General features: G+C 47.3%; 1 protein-coding gene and 1 long non-coding RNA gene across 3 annotated transcripts in view; one reads left to right on the top strand and one right to left on the bottom strand.

Annotated features, from left to right (window-relative positions):
• The window catches only part of LOC119868368, a 65,534-nt gene extending 63,272 nt beyond the window's left edge, over nt 1-2,262 (top strand). The window contains exon 3 of the long non-coding RNA XR_005386174.1: nt 2,194-2,262. This is a non-coding gene — a long non-coding RNA (uncharacterized LOC119868368). The remainder of the gene's footprint in view (nt 1-2,193) is intronic.
• Nucleotides 1-18,649, bottom strand: part of NHS (NHS actin remodeling regulator) — a 347,302-nt gene that overhangs the window by 91,545 nt on the left and 237,108 nt on the right. The window lies entirely within an intron of this gene.

The following is an 18,649-nucleotide window of genomic DNA, read 5'->3' as shown; positions in this document are numbered from 1 at the left end:
TCTGAGATGTTTGAAAACTTTACCACTGTAAATGCATCCTTTCTGAGAGAACATTATTCCATCCATTGCTACCCGACTTCTATTATTTCAAAGCTTTCTTTTCTGATGGTGGGTTTCCAAAATTCCACAGTATATCCAGACTATAAAAAAGACAAGCTATGCAAAACTCAAAAATGTGAAATAATTTGTAGCACCAAAACTAAGAATCATCTCGGGATTGTTAACTGTAAGCGTATGTTTTTGCAAACACTGCCAAGATCCCAGGTTGAAAAAGACTATATCTAAGTCATCTTTCAAAGATATGCAGTACGTGGAAAAAGAAAAGCCAGTATCTGGCAGGAAAAGGGACTGGGCAGGTTTGATTCTGTGTCAAAAAGAGTTACTATTACCACTGCCCATAAATTTCAAAAAATTAAGGAGACAGGGATGGAAACGAACATGACATGGCTGTTCACTAGGTGCTGGGCATGGTACTATATCTCATCTAACCTTCGCAACAGCTAGACACCTTAGGTATTATGCCTGTTTTATGGTTGAGGAAATTGATGCTTAGAGAGGTTAAGTCACTTGCCCAAGGCAATCCTGTTAACAAGTTGGAGAGATGGGAGTTTGAACTCAGGTCTGATTCCAAGGCTCATGCTCTCTCTGTGTCACCATATTGTCTTGTGGACAGCTGTTTGCAATCTTTTTCTGCCATGATCCACAGTTGATAGATAGTAGGTCCATGAAGCACTCGCTGTCATGGCCAGGGGCAGTTATCTCCCCTTTGTTTCCCACTTCTAGAGTCTACTTGAATGCAACTGAGAGTTACCATATGGTAACTCTGGAGTGGAAGAACTCCAGATCTATTTTCATTTATGCATTTACAAAATTTGCAAATAAGGATGTTTGGTTAGTATGATAGATTTCAAAAACAGCCATAGTACTTGTTAGCTCTTCCCACCAAGAGGTGGAGGTCTGCTCCTCTACCTGGAATCTGAGCAGGCCTTATGGCTTGATTTGGCCCACAGAATGTGCTAGAAGTAGCACTGTATGTGTTCTGAGCCTGGGCCTCAAAAAGCTTTACAGCTTTTACATTTGCTGATCTTGGTACTTACCGTGCTTACTGCCACTCTACCAAGAAGCCTAGGCTAGCCTGATGGATGATGAGGCACATGTGGTCCAGCTGCTCCCCATATTCTGGCCCATTGCTTGCTAACTACCAGACATGTGAATGAGGCTACCCTAGGTCATCCAACCCCAGATGAATGACAACAGACAAAAAGCAAGCCCTGCAGAGCTCAGTTGAGCCAACCCAGAGCATTAGAATCTCCCATGAATTTTTAAGCCACCAAATATTGGGGTGATTTGTTACACAGAAAGGGTTAACTAAGGAAGTTATTTAAAATAAATTTCTACAAAAATAATTAAAAATAAAAAAATAAATTTCTAGCCACATGTGAAAATAAATATAACTGGTTGAGAGTTATTGGTTTGAACACAAATTCCACAAACTGAAATGAAGTAAAATAAAAACAAAATAAATCCCTTTTGATAGCTCCAAATACTGTCATAGCTCAAAGTCTTCACATCATCTCAATCACGTCCCATGAAAGCACTAGCTCATGGAGGCTTCCGACAGACAGCCTTCATTCCCGAAGCCCACCTTCCCTCCTCCAGTCCTGGACTTGTCAGGCTGATGTTGAGTCACATGGTTTTGGGGAAAGAATCACCAAGGGTGAGTGGCCCAGAACCACCCTCAAGAGACAATCAGTGGAAGAGAGGGAGAGATGATGTGCTTAAAGACTATAAATGCCAATGCACAATCCCAGAACCCCTCCAGGAAATAGAAGGGCAATGTGCCATGGAGTAAGAGGAGCTACAGTGTTGTTAGCATGTGGTGTCAGTCTTGGAATATTCAACAACGGCAGTCATGCTGTCTTAAGAAGATAGGGTATCCAAAGCCACAGTTGGGAGAGGGAAAGAGATATCCACCCTCCTCTTCCTACACACTCGGGGAGACTTACAGATGGATGAAAGCCCTCAAAAGGAAGAAAGGAATAATTACAAACTAAATTAGGGCCAAATTGAACTATCTGAGAAAGGAAGAAATAATGGCTCTCAACCTTGCCTGTATGTTGCAATTTCAACAGAGTGGAATCAACTCCTGCACTCTTCTTAATCACTACATTAATTACTAACTTTATTTAATAGGAAAAAATGTTCAGCATTTGGAATTGTCACCAGTTTCAACAAAAGCTGTCTCTTTTGAAGAAAATGCTGGTGAGTAACGATTAGTTCATTGTTCGGCTCTCTTCAAATATGGATGCTTGGGCTTGTTTTTTCTTATTTTCTTAGTAAATGTGGGAACCTTTGAACTTTGAATAATTTCTTTTTCCTTTCAATGCCTTCTAGTTATACAAACAAAAAAATAATTACAGGGGCAGTCTTTGCATCTATACGTCTATGGTTTCTTTCATTTGGTATTTACACGGCTGAGTGAATGAATGAATTTAGTTCATTTTGCTTCTTGAAGAAAATGTATGTAATGAAATGGGGTCCATTTTAGTTGACTCTGGCAAGGTTTTTAAGGAGCATATAAAGGAGAAGGAGAGAGAAAGTAGCCTTCTTTGTAGTCCTGAGAAAATATGTTGGTCTGTACCCCAAACAGTTTTTCTACATTTGTGGTTAAACACACACTCATTATGTTCCAGAAAAGGGGATGTTTTACTGAAACACTTTATGAGTTTAAAAAACCCCTCTCTACACCAGTGTTTGTAGTTTCTCCCAGTTCAGGCTTTGAACTTGCTTTCCAACAGCTTTTCCCAGTCTGAGAGAGAATGTGGCCACGACACTGGATTCAGGCTCTAGGCTGGGACCTCCATGAGTTACCTTCCAGGTGGAATCAAAATTGAAACTTCCAGATCGGAGCAAACATAAAAATAGTATTACATGTCCAATCGGTAGGGAAGATTTCTTCATTTAAGGATGGGGTCAAATTGAACAGAAAGAAAACTGACCAGGTGGGGAAAATCCATGGTCCCTGTGGTATAGCAGGAGCTCCACTACAGAAGCCAGGTAGACAAGTCCACCCTTCTTATCAGAAGCCCTCTAACCACGTTCTACCACTTGGAGTGTGGTGTGGAGGAGAATGGAGGCATGGTTTGGCCTGTTCTTGAAGGGTTTGGGTTTAGAGTAATTAATTTCTAAGAGAAGGAAGGGGAAACAGTGGGAGGCTTTTGAAGAGTAATTTCATAATAAATGGGTCATGTGTTAGCAAGTTGCTTTGCACATAGCAGCTCCTTTACTCCTAAGTATTTCTTTTTGTCCCCCAAGTTCTTACTTAAGTTCTAGGTAGTTAACATAAAGGGCAATATGAGTTTCAGGGGTAGAACTTAGTGATTCATCACTTCTGCACATCACTCAGTGACCATCACAAGTGCCCTCCTTCGTCCCCATCGCCTGTTGCCCCCTTCCCCCTCCCCCTTCCCCTTTGGTGACCAGCAGTTTGCGCTCTGTAGTTAAGAGTCTGTTTCTTGGTTTGTTTCTCTCTTTTTTTCCCCCATGTTCATTTGTTTTGTTTCTTAAATTCTACATATGATTGAAATCATGATATCTGTCTTTCTCTGACTTATTTCACTCAGCATCATACTCTCTAGCTCCATCCATGTCATTGCAGATGGCAAGATACCATTCTTTTTATGGCTGAGTAATATTCCATTGTATATATACCACATCTTTATCCATTCATCAGTCGAGGGACATTTGGGCTCTCTCCATAGTTTGGCTATTGTTGACAATGCTGCTGTAAACATCAGGTGCAGGTGCCCTTTCAAATCTGTATTTTCGTACCCTTTAAATACCTAGCAGTGCAATTGCTGGATCCCAGGGTAGTTGTATTTTTAACTTCTTGAGGAACCTCCATACTATTTTCCAGAGCGGCTGCACAGGTTTGCATTCCCACCAACAGTACAAGAGAGTTCCTCTCATAAATATTTCTTAATAAGATTTCTTAAATTGATTTCTCAGAAGGAGAAACAACAGATGGTTCAAGTGTTCATTTGTCTCAGAGAGGTACCACTTTTAGGGTCATAGAGATGCAAATGTCAGTAGGATTTGTAAGAATGATCTTTTCTGGCCTCCTGGGAAGGCTATTACACACCCAAGGTAGCCTGCTGCTGCTGCTGCTGGTAGAACCCTGGGAGATCTAAGGGAAAGACCAATTGGAGGTCATCCCAGCCCACTCCAGTGATTCTGGGATGTCACTTTGTGTCTCTGACTTTAGCCTTCCTTCCCCTATCCCTCTGACTGTGAGCACTAAGCCATAATACTGAAGCTGCAGGATGTGGGGATTTGACACATGAATAAAGTCCATCTCTAGCCTTGGACTGTCCCAGAGTTCATTTGTAAGTTTTTCTTTTTAATTTAGGACACAGTTTCCCATGGAAAAGAAGTTACAAATGGCATTTAGAGTTCCAGGTTTGACCATCAAGACTTATTTCTTCCACAACATTGTTAGGGAGATATGCATTTGCAGTGAATGAGAGTGGAAAACAATACTGGTATCAGGACAGTGAATAAATGTTAGCACATCTCAAGAAGATGGTTTTAAAAATTAATTTTAAATGCTGACACCCCATAAAATGTAAGACTAACTAGAGAAAGAGTAGTCAGCTGATAGAGACCTTGGAGTCTGCAACTGGAGTATCTGTCTCTTTAAGGATTAATGACACTAATTCTTTATTATGCCCAGTATCACTAGAAAGAGTCACTCATTCAAAAAAAAATATATTTTGAGTACCTAAAATCCTCTGGACAATATGATAGCAGAGATGAAAGGCCTAGTCCCTACTTTGAAGGAGCCCACAGAATGGCCAACTAAACAGACACTATACTACATACATGGTTTTCAGAGGGACTCACACATCCTCCCAAGGTACACTGTGTTGTGCCTGGGGATTCAGGGAACCATAGGATAGAGGTTGAGGGAGCTTCCTGGACCACTAGCTTTACTCAGTAATTGGGGGAAGATTATTTTATATTAAATAATGTAGAGAATTGTGCTAATTTTATAGGAATGTTGAGGATGATGCACACGATTGTAAAGAAACCTTAATATGAAAAAAAAAAAAAAGAAACCTTAATATGTACAGGAGGCTGTTTTGGCCATAACCAACTGTACCCATGTCCTCCATCTCCACCCTTTGGCTCAGATCCCCTAGGGGTACTAGTTCATCTTCTGCCCTTGGAAGTACCACTAAGATATAGGCAGGCACAGCATATGAGCTATGGAAATGGGGAAGTCTGGGTGATTTCAGGAAAGGCTTCCCAAGGAAGGTGATGCATAAGTCAAGGCTTCCAAACCAACTAGGAGTTGGCCAGGTGAAACAGGTCATAGGAGCACTCTAGAGAGAGGACAGCATCCACAGGCCTAGAAGTATGTGAAAGGGCATGGTGTGATGAGAAAATGCAAGCAATCTGGTGAGACTGGAACACCCACCGGACTGGTGCAGGAGATTTCAGACACACACGCACTGTCATCTTAAAGCACAAGAGAGGATGATGAATGAGCCTAAGACTTCTATGTTCTAGCCAACAGAAAGTGCTGTTGGCCCAGGGCGGCTTGCTGGCTATCTAGAGCAGGTGGCCTTCGGAAACACAGGCAAGCAGATGGTGGTCTGAAGATGGCCAAGTTTAGAAATAGGATTTTGTAACTCCAGGAAGAGCTGTTATCATATCTGCTACTTGTTACTTTGCTCAGAAACTCCGAACAAGATAAAGTATAATCCCTACCAGTATTACCTCACCAGGATGCCAAAATTAAGAAATTAGACGACAAACTATCCTTTTCCCCCACTGGAAAACATCATCTCTTCTCACTGAACTGCCAGTACATCCAAGCAACGATGTGGGCAATTCTGCATTGTAACTTCGTGACCTGCCACAACCTCTAACACTGGTTAATCCATCACCTTTTATGATCCCAGAAGACATTTACAACCCTCTCCTAGGAAATGAATATTTGAACAACACATCATTGATAAACATTGCTGAGTAATAAATATATCAGTGATAGGCAGTCAAGTTAATTAGCAGAAAGTTCTAGAGTCATTATTGGGAATTGAAAGAGAAGGTAAAAGACCTTACCTTCCCCCACTCTATTTTCTCAAGACATAGGACACTACTGGTTCTGTCCCTTGTCTGACACCTCTTCTAAGCTCACAGTCATGTATTTTGGTGGGGGCGGTCTCTGCTGATTGGTTTTTGCTCCCTCAGATCAAAACTAAGTTCCCTTCTACTTTGGCTGATATAAGCAGAGACTGTAGCAGAGGCCATAGTATGTCTTTTAACATTTCGCCTGTATGACATCCTTAGAACACCACCCTCCGGTGAGTTTGGGGGCCCTCATTTGTAAACCATCGCAGGTGGTATCACTTGGTGGTAAACAGCCGGGATATGGAATCAGACAGACCTGGGTCCACATCCTGCCTTTGCAACATCTGAACTCTGATCTTGGGCAAGTTATGTTAATACCGCAAGCCTCCTTCTCCTCACCTATGATACAAACATATAACTGTGCCTGCCTCAGAGGGTTGGCCTGAGGATCAACTAGGACAGAGTCATTAGCATAGTCCTGCTGAGCATGTAATAAGGGGTCATTAAATGACTTTTAATATTAAAAGTATTGGCCTTCCCCAACCACTGGACCCAAAGCCTCCTCAGCCCCAACTGTTAATAGACAAGCTCCTCTCAAACACGTGATACTGGTCATTTATGATGCAGAAGTACTTAGCCTTATATCTTCACTGGCACACTTTAGAAGAAATAAGTTTCCCTGCTTCTTTCCAGAAACACCTTTCCTTTGTGACCTGAATGAAACCACTGGAGGATCAACAGATTAGAAGAAAAAAAAAAACCCAAGTGAATATTTTTTTGAAGTTGCTAAAATAAGTTGTTGGAAACAGAGACCCAAGAGAAATGATAGCATAAGCAACTGGTTTTATGTTTACACCTTCACTCAAACGCCCACCCACTACTGAAATTATCAGCCAGTATGTAAGATGTAATACTGAGAAATGGAGTAGGGTTAAAAACATCTTTTGATACTTGGTTGAGTCTACTTTCATTTTGCTGGAGGTAAACTGATATTAACCAAAGTAGGCCAAGATATGAAAGATGAGAATCAGCCTCAGAAAAAGTGGGGTCAGAGTAGAGGGAACAGGGTTTTATTACCAGGGACGGACAGCATCATTTGCCTCCAAAGGACCCTGAAGGCTCTGCTCACACACTTCCAACACTGGCTCCTAATGATGATGACAATGGTGAGGATGAGGATGACGGCAATGGCACATGTTTATTCAGGCCCTATCGTGTGTCAAGTGCTGCACTCCATGCTTTCGTTTTATTACATCATTCAGTCTTCACAATAAGCCTAGGAGATTTTGCAGAAGAAACTGCAGCTTAGAGAGGTAAAACCCCAGAACACTTCTGGCTAAGAAATTCCTCCCCATCCATCAAAGCCTACCTCAGATCTCCCCTCCTTCTGGAAGCTTCCTTCCTTTCCCTCTTCATCTCCTCCATCCCCCACTCAGTTTTCCATTGACTGTTTTGCAGTCTATTTCCTTCCTACCTTCCTTCCTCCCTCTTTTCTTTTTCTTTCTTTCTTTTTTCTTTCTTCTTTCTTTCTTTCTTTCTTTCTTTCTTTCTTTCTTTCTTTCTTCTTTCTTCTTTCTTCTTTCTTCTTTCTTCTTCCTTCCTTCTTCTTCCTTCCTTCCTTCCTTCCTTCCTTCCTTCCTTCCTTCCTTCCTTCCTTCCTTCCTTCCTTCCTTCCTTCCTTCCTTCCTTCCTTCCTTCCTTCCTTCCTTCCTTCCCTTCCTTCCTTCTCCTCCTCCTTCTTCCCTCTCTCTCTCTCTCCCTCCCTCCCTCCCTCCCTCCCTCTCTTTCTTCTGGACACCTGGAGATGTAGTCACACATGTTAGTTTTGCCCGCTCTTTCACCAAGTGCTGCTTGGGCCTCTGGATGCGGCTCTATTACCTTAAAGGTAGGGAAAGTCCTTAGTTTTGACCCAAGTTCATGGCAGGGTGTAGGGCAATTCTCTACCTCTAGAATCTGATCTGGGCCTAGACATGTATTAAATTGCAATGAACTGGATTTTGAGGCTTTCCCAAGTTTCAGATTTCATAGTTATTTTGTACTTGTTACTCTGGACCAAGGGCAGAGAAACGTCACTGTCCTACAGAAAGCTCCACACACAAGAATGTTGGAGAACGGGAAGTCATTTTTAGTCACTGAACTCAAAAGCTTCCCTTCTTATAGGAATCAAGGGTGTATCTTATCTCCCAGTTCTTCCTTCTGAGTCCATCAGTGGCTGGGCCTGCCACCCTCCTATAAAAGGAGAGTAGACAAAGAGAAGCAGAATGTGATTTGGTGGCAAAGAACATTTTTCCCTGGGAGAAAATGGAGTGACTTTTAGCTTATCTGCTGTCACCTTGTTAATGTGATCATTGTTCTTCAAAATAAAATCTCCTCTCCTTACCCATGATGTCTTTCGTGTGAAAAAATTTTTTTAAAGCTGCAACTAAATGGCGAGAAAAGAGGGGTAGACGGAAGAAAATGAAAGGCTAATCAAGAGAAGCTACAAATCAACTTCTCTGCAAGGAAAAGCACTCAACATACAATTATCTTAATTCTCCCAGGTAGCCATTTTGCTTGCTTTCCAAGGTAGGTGTAGAAAGTACTAGAAACCTGTGGCTCCCTTCATTACCCCTGGCTTTCAGAACAGCAGCTACAGGGCTGCATGGGTTGGGATGAGTAATTTATCGTCCATTTAAGCCAGGGGCTCTGTGGCTGTTGATGTGTGCCCCTGGCCTGTTCTCAAGCACATCCTTATTTCAAAATTAATCATCCAGCTCTACCTTGCTGGTGAAGGTTTCCGAGGATAAAAACTTAGATAGAAGAGGGAACCTAGTTGTTAATGGCCAGATGCCATCCATGGCAAGCGTAACACAAAGCCAAGGCAGTGAGAGAAGCGTGATTTACTACCCTATCTTGAAGAATAAATCAAAACTTCCTCTTTGTTCCATTGTAGGGTGGGGGCAAGAAAGGGGCAAAGATAACATTCCTGCGAGACCTCCATTCTTCAAAGCTGAGGAAACATTTGCATCTTTCCTTTTATTGACATTTGGCCTCTGGAGGCCGAAGAACCAGTTCTGTGTTTCAGTTGTGAGAGGATATAGCTGAGATTAATTCCCTCCTGCATCTCCTTTCTGCCAGTGGTTGTCACCACACCCACGGGCAAGGAGTGATAGCCACACACAAGGCCAGCTCCCCTCAGGAGAGTGGGGTTTCTCAGTATTCCTGCTGACCCAAAAAGAGGCACCCGGGAGGAAGGGAGCCATGCTACCCAACAGAATATTCAGAAGCACAGGTGGACTTCAGAGGAGACTAGAAGACTCTGCCTTGAACACAGACAAGTAATTTCCACCCGAATTCACACAAAGAGGGGTTGTGCAGGACAGAGTGTGTGGGCAGCAGACTATAGTTGCTTATCGCTGCGTGCAGCCTCATCCCTTCCTGCTGTGCGTGTCTTCTCTGCCTCCCCACCCTCCAGACTTAGAGAAGGTAAGAATCAATCCAAAGCAAATCATCTTAATTTTATGCAAAATACTGGCTCTATCAAACATGTTTCCCTTGGGATTAGAGACCATGTACTTTTTTAAAAAAATTTTGAAGATCAGATCAGCAAAGTGACTCATGCTATCATGTTCTAAAAAATAGAACAAAGTAAGACCAAACAGAAAAACCCCACAAACAAAAATCCACCCCAGACTTGATACACCTTAACTTATTTACCCTAACAGAGTCAGCCCAAAGTCCCCTCCATCGACCTTACACGGCCTGCCACACCACCCCAGGAGGGACGAGTTGGTCCCTCCTTCCTGTAGATGGGCCCCAAGGTACGGTGTCCAGCCTTTCCGGAGCTCACAGGTCAGTGTCCTCCTGACTCACGAGTCCGCAAGGGCAGAACTGTGTCTTAGTCGCGCCTGATGCCTGCAACGGGGCCCAGTACCCGGCAGAGATGCTGCTTCATACAGTTGAGCTCCCCAAATGCTGCCCCCTTCAGGGACAAGACCAGCAGTCAAGGCCCTACAGGGTGGGAAGCAGCCCAGGTGCGTAGCTGGGAAAGAGGCCAGGTCTGGGACAGGACAGCCCAAATATTCTACTGAGGAACACTCCACAAGAGACAGGGACGAAGAAACTTCGGAGGAATTTTTCAATGGTGAATTTTTGTGTCACGCCGACTTTCTTCCTGGCTCGTCTCAGCAGGCTCGATCCAGCGTAACACTTGGCTGCACGCCCTCCCCTAGGTACACTGTTGGTATTTTCATGTCCCATCTGCTAGTGCCTCTGGAGGACATCAGGATAAGTGGGTTGATCCAGAAAGGACACCCACTGTCCTGGCCCTCTGCCTAAGACATGCAAATGGAGAACAGCTTCCCAGCCACAGAGCGTTGCCTGTGCCAAAGGCATATTACTTTCAGCACGACGCTTTCTCGTAGCTGCTATGGACTGAGCAGCTAGTGAGCGTAGTACGCTCCGTCCTTGGCCTGCATGCTTTCACTTCGTGCTCACTTAGGGAAGACAGAAGGCAGAGAGTCCCGTCTCCGTTTTAGAAATAAGGAAGTTGCCATCACGTGACTGGTAAGTGGCAGAGTAAGGGTTCAAACCCAGATCTGCACACACCAAAGCCACTTCCCGCACACCGTGCTCCAAACCTAACTCTAGCGGATGAAACTCGTAACAATAAGCCCGCAGAGTAAAACCAGTGGAAATTACCAAAGCTGTATTCCTGAGGTAAAGTTATAGCTCTCGGTTTTCAGATCTATCTTTTAAACTGAGCATCAACTTAAGAAATGGAAAACAAGTTTAAAATCGCAAGTAAATGAACGCAAAAATCTGATTAATTAAAAATAATAAACACCAAAAAGAAAAAAAAAAAAGGACAAAAGCGATTGTGCCATAAGGTGGTGGCAGGCTACACCTCGTTCCCTCTGAATGCGGAGGTCCCACGAATGAACTAAGAGACCTGAGCTGATATTCAGACTGATAGGAAAGTTTTGCTTCTGGGGGTGCCTGGCTGGCTCAGTCGGTAGAACAGGAGACTCTTAATCTCAGGGTCGTGAGTTCAAGCCCCGTGTTGGGCATGAAGGCTACTTAAAAAAAAAAAGAAGAAGATAGTTTTGCTTCTGGGAAACAGGAATGCCCAGGGATGTGGGCATACACAATGGGAGTCGCTGCCGGGTCCCCGGCCCCTGACTGTGGATTGGCATAAGGGTCTGGGCCCTGAGAGCTTGCCACATCGGCATGAACGGCTCTCAAACCTGCCCAGGCCCCCAGGACACTGCAGGCTTACTTCGATGGGAGCCTGAAGCTCGAGTCCCACGCTCCATTTTTCCTGAAGATCACCACACTATCCTTTTTAAGTGTACCCGGACACGGTCCTTCAGCTACAAGATCTCCCATTTTTGGTGCAAGGCTGTGCCTGCCTCCAAGTCGGGAAGATTCAGCAGGGGCTGAGGAGGAAAGAAAGCGCAGAGTTTTATGTTTCCCTGAATTATTCCTATGCTTATAAGGCAATCGTAGGAAACGATTGTTCCATGGCTTTAAATCTAGTAAATAAAATTCCCTTTGAGACTCTGGTTTGAAAGATGGTGAGGATCAGAGTAACTACTTTGTTTATGTAATAAACACACACCCCAAACTGTAACATTTTTATAATGAAACCTGGTGTAATAAAATTTGTGTTGAGGCAAAAAGCAGTCATTTTCCCCTCCGCTTTTATTGGGCTGAATGCAGTATCTGCCAAGTCCTACTTGGAGGCATCTTTGATTAAGGGCCTTGTCTCCCTACTTCTGAGCTATGCGGAGTCAGCAAGGGGACCACGGCCTTGCAGACGCTAATAGAAGAGAGCCCAAGTCACGCAGGGCCAGCAGCTCTAAGAAGGCCGAGCCCTCTGCCACGGAGCCCTCCTGCCTTGGATGTCCAACGCTCCAAGGGAGACCGGGTCAAGCTTTTCCAAAGGCCTTCTCCCCATCTTCCTCCTTAAGCTTTGACTGGAAACTTCTGGCCAGCACCTGGAGTGGCTTTATCTCTTTGGTATTCCCTCCCCATTACTTAGCCCTTCTGGCCTGCTGACTACAAGCTGACTGTTGGACACTCTCCCCTGAATTCCCGGATTCTTATGCAAATGTGTGAACTTAGGTCCTGAACTGTGTCACTCGGCCTCCTGAGGGCAGTTGGGGGTTAGAGCGGGAGAGGAGTTCTTCTTACCTAAGGCAGGGATTGTCCACCCTGACTGCACATTGGAGCCTACCTGGGGTGCTTTAAAACAACAACTGCACTGATGCCTGGGTCTGTCCCCAAAGATTCTGACTTCATGGGTCTGGAGATTAGGCTGCCCATCCAGTAATGGCATTCATGGTCAGTATACATGGTGCCAGGCGCTTGGATCTGAACAACTTCCCCGCCCCTGAGTCCGGGTACCACAGTGCCCCGAAGAAATGGGCAGTGGTGCCCACCGGCCCCTGCCCGGTCCACGGGCCTCTTGCCTTCCTCTCCCACGGGATCCTAGATAACAGAGCAGGCACACACCGGTGCCTCCCCATCACCACACTCGGAAAAGCAACTGAGGGAGTCTTCTCAGATGGCAGGGCAGACGACGCCTTCACGGAGCCGGGCTACGGCTGGTTAGGCCACTGCTTGGCCCTGGAGCGTGCCCGTAGTGTGTGTCAGGCTTCACAGAGCCAGTGCAGGCGAATGTGCGACAAGCTGGGTTGGCGGGGGCGAGGGGAGTGGCAGGCTTCCACAATCACACTGCCCCCCCCCCCCCCAGCGTGTGCTCTTGGAGGTGGAGTTGATGTGAGAAATGTAAGGAAGGCCCTGTGCCAGATGGCCAGGAGCCTGAGCTAGAATGGCAGGGCTAGCCCCCGTGCAGGACGCAAGCTGCAAATCGTTCGGTGCTTTTCAAGCAGGGTTCAGTTGTGTGGCTGGCCTCGCGGGAGAGGCCCATCCGAAGGAGGCTTTAGAGGACGCAGCCGTCAAGATAGGCTCTCAAATGGTTTCAGGCCACTTCGGCTGGAAAGGAAGCTAGAAATTGGAGAGCCTGGGTCTGAGACTCCCCGTTCAGGGGCTCTTTTGGGGCCCCAGGGAGATCTCCGCGGGATGAGGGCAGGAAACAGGAATTCCAAGCCGACGGGAGGGGGCGGGGCTGGGAGGAGAAGAAAGGGCCCAGCAGGCCTCTTCCCGGCCACCCCCAGCCACAGCCCGAGAACCCGGCCCTGGAACCCCCACCTGGGCTACCCTCTGCGCCCTGTCGGAAGGCATGCAAACGTCGGAGTGGAAGAAGCGGAGAGAGAAAGGCTTGTCGTCTGTCTGAAGCCATCCAGCATCTCCGAAGGAGCACACAGTTGCAAGCTTGGCCGGCCAGAATGTCCCACCCCAAGTCCCCAAGCTTGGGAGCCTCTGGCCCCCAAACGTCAAGGTCAGCCCTTGGGTCAGGCCCCCCCTCCTCACCTCCGTTCCCGCGGAAGGGCGCCCTTTCTCCAGAAGGCTCACTCCTCGGTCCCCCAGGACGGAAGCGGCTGCAGCGCGGCCCGCGCTAGGCCCGGCCTCTCCCAGCCCCCTCCCCCTTTGTCTGGCCGGGAAATGCTGCAAACCCCAAGTACCTGCATTCTTGGGCAGGCAGCAGGCGAGAGGCATGCTCGATTCCCGCTCTGCTTCGTAAGGCCCGGCCGCTTCTTTTATCCGAAGCCTCCCGGAGTCCCAGGGAGCTGAAAGCCGATCTGCTGGGGCCGGCGGGCCGAGCGGGGGCGGGAGGGCGCGAGAGGGCGACCCTCGGAGGGGAGGTGGCGGATTTTCGCACAGCATCTGCGCTGCCGCCGGGACTCCCCCCTGGAGGGGGAGATGGTCTCACCCGAGTGCTGGGCCAGCGCTAATCCCTCGGGGTTCACTTGAGTGGCAAATCAGGACTGCAGGGGAGCCTGGGCCACACCCCGGCTCCCGAGGAGGGGCTCGGCAGGCCAGACGCTGCGCCGCTTGCCCTGGGGCCCCGTGCTCCCAGTGCGCCAGGCGGCCGTCCCCTCACCTGGGAGCTCGTGAGAAATGCAGCATCTCAGGCCCCGGCGGCTTGCGAAGCTCTGCCAAGTGCCACGTGGCTATGGAAACCATGAGCACGCTGCCAGGGCCGGCGCCGGGGAGCCCCAGTGCACGCTCCCTCTCGGCCCGGGCGCCCCGCTTGGCTCAGTCGGTGCGAGGGGGAGCTGCTCGACGGGCCTGCAAAGATTTGCACACACGCTGAAGGAGGGGGGCAGCGGACAACTGGAGTTTGCTCTTTTCGGGTTGCAAATCAATTTCTGGTCCCCTCCCACCCCAACACGCTGGCCACCTGTATCAACACGTTAGGCCTCGCGGTGCCAACAACAACAGTCAAGCGCGGGGCAGGAATCCTGGGCCCCTTGGCAGACGTCACCCACGGCGGAGCCTGCTCGGACCATCCTTTGGTCAGAAGGGCCGGGCGGTAGGCGGGATGCGCACAGCTTTGCCCCGACAGCCTTGGGGCCCCCCAAGGCCCAGGTCTGCCCCCAGATGAGCCCCCCTGCACCTGAACTCGGGTGCAGGAGGTGCAGAGAAGGAAAGGACCCCTCGCGGAAGGCCAGGGAAGAGCTTTGTTTTCCAGCCCAGAGAGAACCCTGGAAATACCAGTGAGGCGGGTGGGCCGGCTCTCTTCTCGGGGAGTCGCCAGGTCTCCCTGCACCCACGCTTCTGCTCCTCAGACTCGGGCAGCGAGGGCCAGGAGGGGTGATTCATTTCTGGGGAGCCACCCAAGGGCGCCGGCTCTGGGATGCGTTAAGAAGCCCAAATCAACACGGGGTCTGGCTGGAACCTTGGAGAAGTGCCCGGGACAGAATTTTCAGCCTTGGGAGCATCTGTTGGTGGCACCGGGGCGGTGGCGGCGGTGGCAGGCGCCTCGAATCCAGCTAACGGCAGCCCTCGGAGCGGAGAGCAGGCAAAGAGGGTGGCCCGGCTCTCCTGGGATCTGGGTGGGCTCTCCAAGCAATCACGGTGGGCTTTTGAGTGGGAAACCAAGCTAAAACAGTATTTAAAAATCTTCTTCAGATCCCCAGTCTTGCCTCAAACAACAATCACTCATAAAAAGACTCTCACGAATGGAAGGAAATGATGCCATTGTTTTATTTTCTATGGGAAGTCATAATAGTTTTTAAAAGGTTAATCTCCTTCTCAGCCCTGTTTTTTCCCTTCCAGTGACCCCAAGCTGAAAAGGAAAAATATTTGCACTTGGTGTTTAAAAACCACAGTGAATTAGCTTTTGTTGTTCATGGCAAAGCCACTATTTAGCTGCCCAGAATCAAACCAGATGTCGGGGAAGAAAGAAGGCCCCGCATCCTGGGAACTTGCCTTTCACCTTTGCAGAAGGGCCGAGAAGAAAGCCGCACTGAGGAGACAAAATGGAGGGAGCTTGGCGGTCAGCGAACCTGACAGGCGGTTCTGACGCAGGTGCCAGGAGGTGGGATGCCGTGCGTGGGCCGAGCCTGCCATCGCTCCGGGCCCCTGGATGCCTGAGGCCTCTGGCCTTCCAGAAGTTTCTTCTGTGGATGCCAGGCCAGCACCGGTACTCCCACTATTCCCACTGGACCAAGGTGAGCAGTAGAGAAGCATGGAGGGGAGGATTAGGAGCCAGAAAAAAAAAAAAAAAAACACAAAGGAGATCAGCAGAACTTGCTGGAACACTAAATCTATCAGAGAAGGGAAAGAAAGAAAAAGAAAGAAAGAAAGAAAGAAAGGAAAGAAAGAAAGAAAGAAAGAAAGAAAGAAAGAAAGAAAGAAAGAAAGAAAGAAAGAAAGAAGAAAGAAAGAAAGAAAAAAAGAAAAGAAACCCTAAAAGAAAAAGAATAGGTTTTCTTTCTGTGGCCTTCCGGGGAAGTATGAGGAATAGATTATTAGTCAGTCTGGTTTCTCTTTAGCACACCACCCACCACAACTCACAGCTTAAATTAGGAAGAAAAAAGTTCCTACGTGGCTGAGTCTGTGTCTCACTGTTTGCTAAATCTAGCAGAGTAAGAAAGCAGGAAGTCCCTCTACACTGAGACCCTTTCTATCCACTTAACAAACCTCTACTAAGCCCCCCCCCACTTTGGTAAGACATTCGGGTGAAGCCCGCAGGGCTTGGGTGCTCTTCCCATCCACGAGCACTTCACAGCCCACTGGGGAAGATGGACATGTTCGTACCAACCACCACAACGGGTACCATTTTCCCAAGTGTGATCATGTGCCAGTGACTGTGTTATCTGGGTTGCATCTTACTTAATCCTTACAATAACCCTGCTGTGCATTCAGTTTGATCATTCCCATTTTACAGATGATGAAGCCAAGGCTCAGAAAGCTTCAGGAACTTAACCAGGATCACACAGCTATTAAGCTAGCAAGAGTCTTTGTTTTTATCACTGAGGAAAGCCCAGGGGCCTAGATCAGTGTCTGGCACATAGTAACTGCTCAGTAAATATTTATTGAATGAAGAAAGCAGCTGAGGGTGCAGGGAAGGGCTTTCTGGGGCACTGGTGCTGAGCCTTGAAGCGCGGCTAGGATTTGCAAAGACGACGGTAAAGGCACCCGAGAAGAAGACAGGAAATGGACAAATGCAGCTCTAGGAAAACATCACTGTTTTACAAGATTACAAAAATGGGCAGGAAGGAATAGCAGTTAAGGACACTCAAGTCAGAGGGACCCAGGTCCCACCATGGCTCTACCGCCTAAGGTTGCGTGAACACAGCCAAGTCATTTGGTCTCTCATGCTTCATTTTCCTTATCTGCAAAATGCTGATGAGAATATTACCTACTGTAGCAGAAACTCTTAATTTCCTACCAAACCTTCCATGTTCACTTTCTCTTTCATATTGATAACACGTCAATTTTTTAAATGGGGTCCACTTCCATACAACCAAAAGGCTATGTGTCCAGGCTTCCCTTGTAGCTAGGGGCTGCTATCTGGCCAATGAGATAAAAGCAACTGTGGCGTGGGGCTTCTGGAAAGTCTCTTTAGAGTACAAAAGTCATGTTCCTTCTTTCATCCTCCTGCTTGGGCCAATGACGTGATGCCGTCTTGGACCAAGATGAGGGCCACCATCTAATGGTAGAACCAGGAGCTAGGAGGAGCTTTGGTCTCTCACTACTGCTGAGTCTCCATACCAGCTTTCGACTTGTTTTACGTAAGAGAGAAATAAAGTTTTGTCTTTTTGAAGCCTCTCTTGATCCCCATTGGATATGTTTACCTCAGAGAGGTACTAGGAGGATAAAGTAAGATAATACAGACCAAATAATTAGTGCTGGGCTTTGGAGACAGTACACACAAAAATGTAGGCAGTCACGTTTTGTCACTATTCTTATCACCATTATCATCATTATCGTTACAAAATCTAGAATACTCCCTTATTCTGCATTAGGCTGAACCACCTCCATTCAGTTATTTAATTAGTCAGTTTGCTTAAAATTCCTCAAAAATGTGCCTTTCTTGAGAACATATCTACGAATCTTCCTATGGCGGGGTCTCTGATAACAGAACAAAATATGTCTCTTTGAAGTTCATCACCAAATCATCCACACAACTAAGAATATTGAAAATCTAGGCCTGTTAGTGACAGGTGGGAGAGGGCGTGAATTATTAGTAGGTTCACACTTCTGAGCACAGAGACTGGGAAGCATTAGTTAAATTCTAAGTTTGGTCAAATAACCCTTCTTGGAAAGCTCCATGGCAACCCGGTGCCTCAAAAAAAAAAAAAAAAAAAAAGTCTCCCCTTTCCCAACCAGACAGACTTTTCCATTCTAGGACACACAGGGGGAAAAAAATGTAAAGATTCAATTTGCTTAAAAAGTTCTGAGAGTCGGGATCCCTGGGTGGCGCAGCGGTTTGGCGCCTGCCTTTGGCCCAGGGCACGATCCTGGAGACCCGGGATCGAATCCCACATCGGGCTCCCGGTGCATGGAGCCTGCTTCTCCCTCTGCCTGTGTCTCTGCCTCTCTCTCTCTCTCTCTCTCTCTGTGACTATCATGAATAAATAAATAAAATCTTTAAAAAAAAAAAAAAGTTCTGAGAGTCAGCATGGTATGCCGGACTTCGAGAGATTTGCCAAGGACTGTGGATCCTTTTACTAAGATCTCTGCTTCTGAGTGTCTTTGACAGGTTGTGTGGTTTGTTCCTGATCATAGATGTTTCCTGAAAGACGTAAGGAAGGAAATGCTAATGAGCTAGAATGAGTGGGTCCCATCGGCCAACGGACTGGTGCCAAGGATCCACTTGGGAGTACCAGTATCCAGGGCCCCCTGGAGCCACTGAATCACAGTCTCCGAATGTAAAACTCTTTTTTTCAAAGCTGCCCAAGTGGTTGGCGGTGTGCGGTCAGGTTCGGGACTGTTCTCCAAGGCTCCCTGGCCCCGGCTCTCGGCCTGCGTTACTGAGAAGCACAGTCTACAATGGGGATTCGGGTCCGAGTGATGAAGGAGGCGGCGCCCCCGAGGGCAGCCGGGCATGGCACGGAGGGACTCGGCACGGCTGCGGCCTCAGCTGGACATTCAGTTCATCCCGATCCTGCAGGGCACT

This window comes from Canis lupus, chromosome X (assembly GCF_011100685.1).
Source record: "Canis lupus familiaris isolate Mischka breed German Shepherd chromosome X, alternate assembly UU_Cfam_GSD_1.0, whole genome shotgun sequence".
In the NCBI taxonomy this organism is placed as follows: domain Eukaryota; kingdom Metazoa; phylum Chordata; class Mammalia; order Carnivora; family Canidae; genus Canis; species Canis lupus.
Note: the sequence above shows the minus strand (reverse complement) of the source record. Positions and strands in the feature narration are given on the sequence as shown.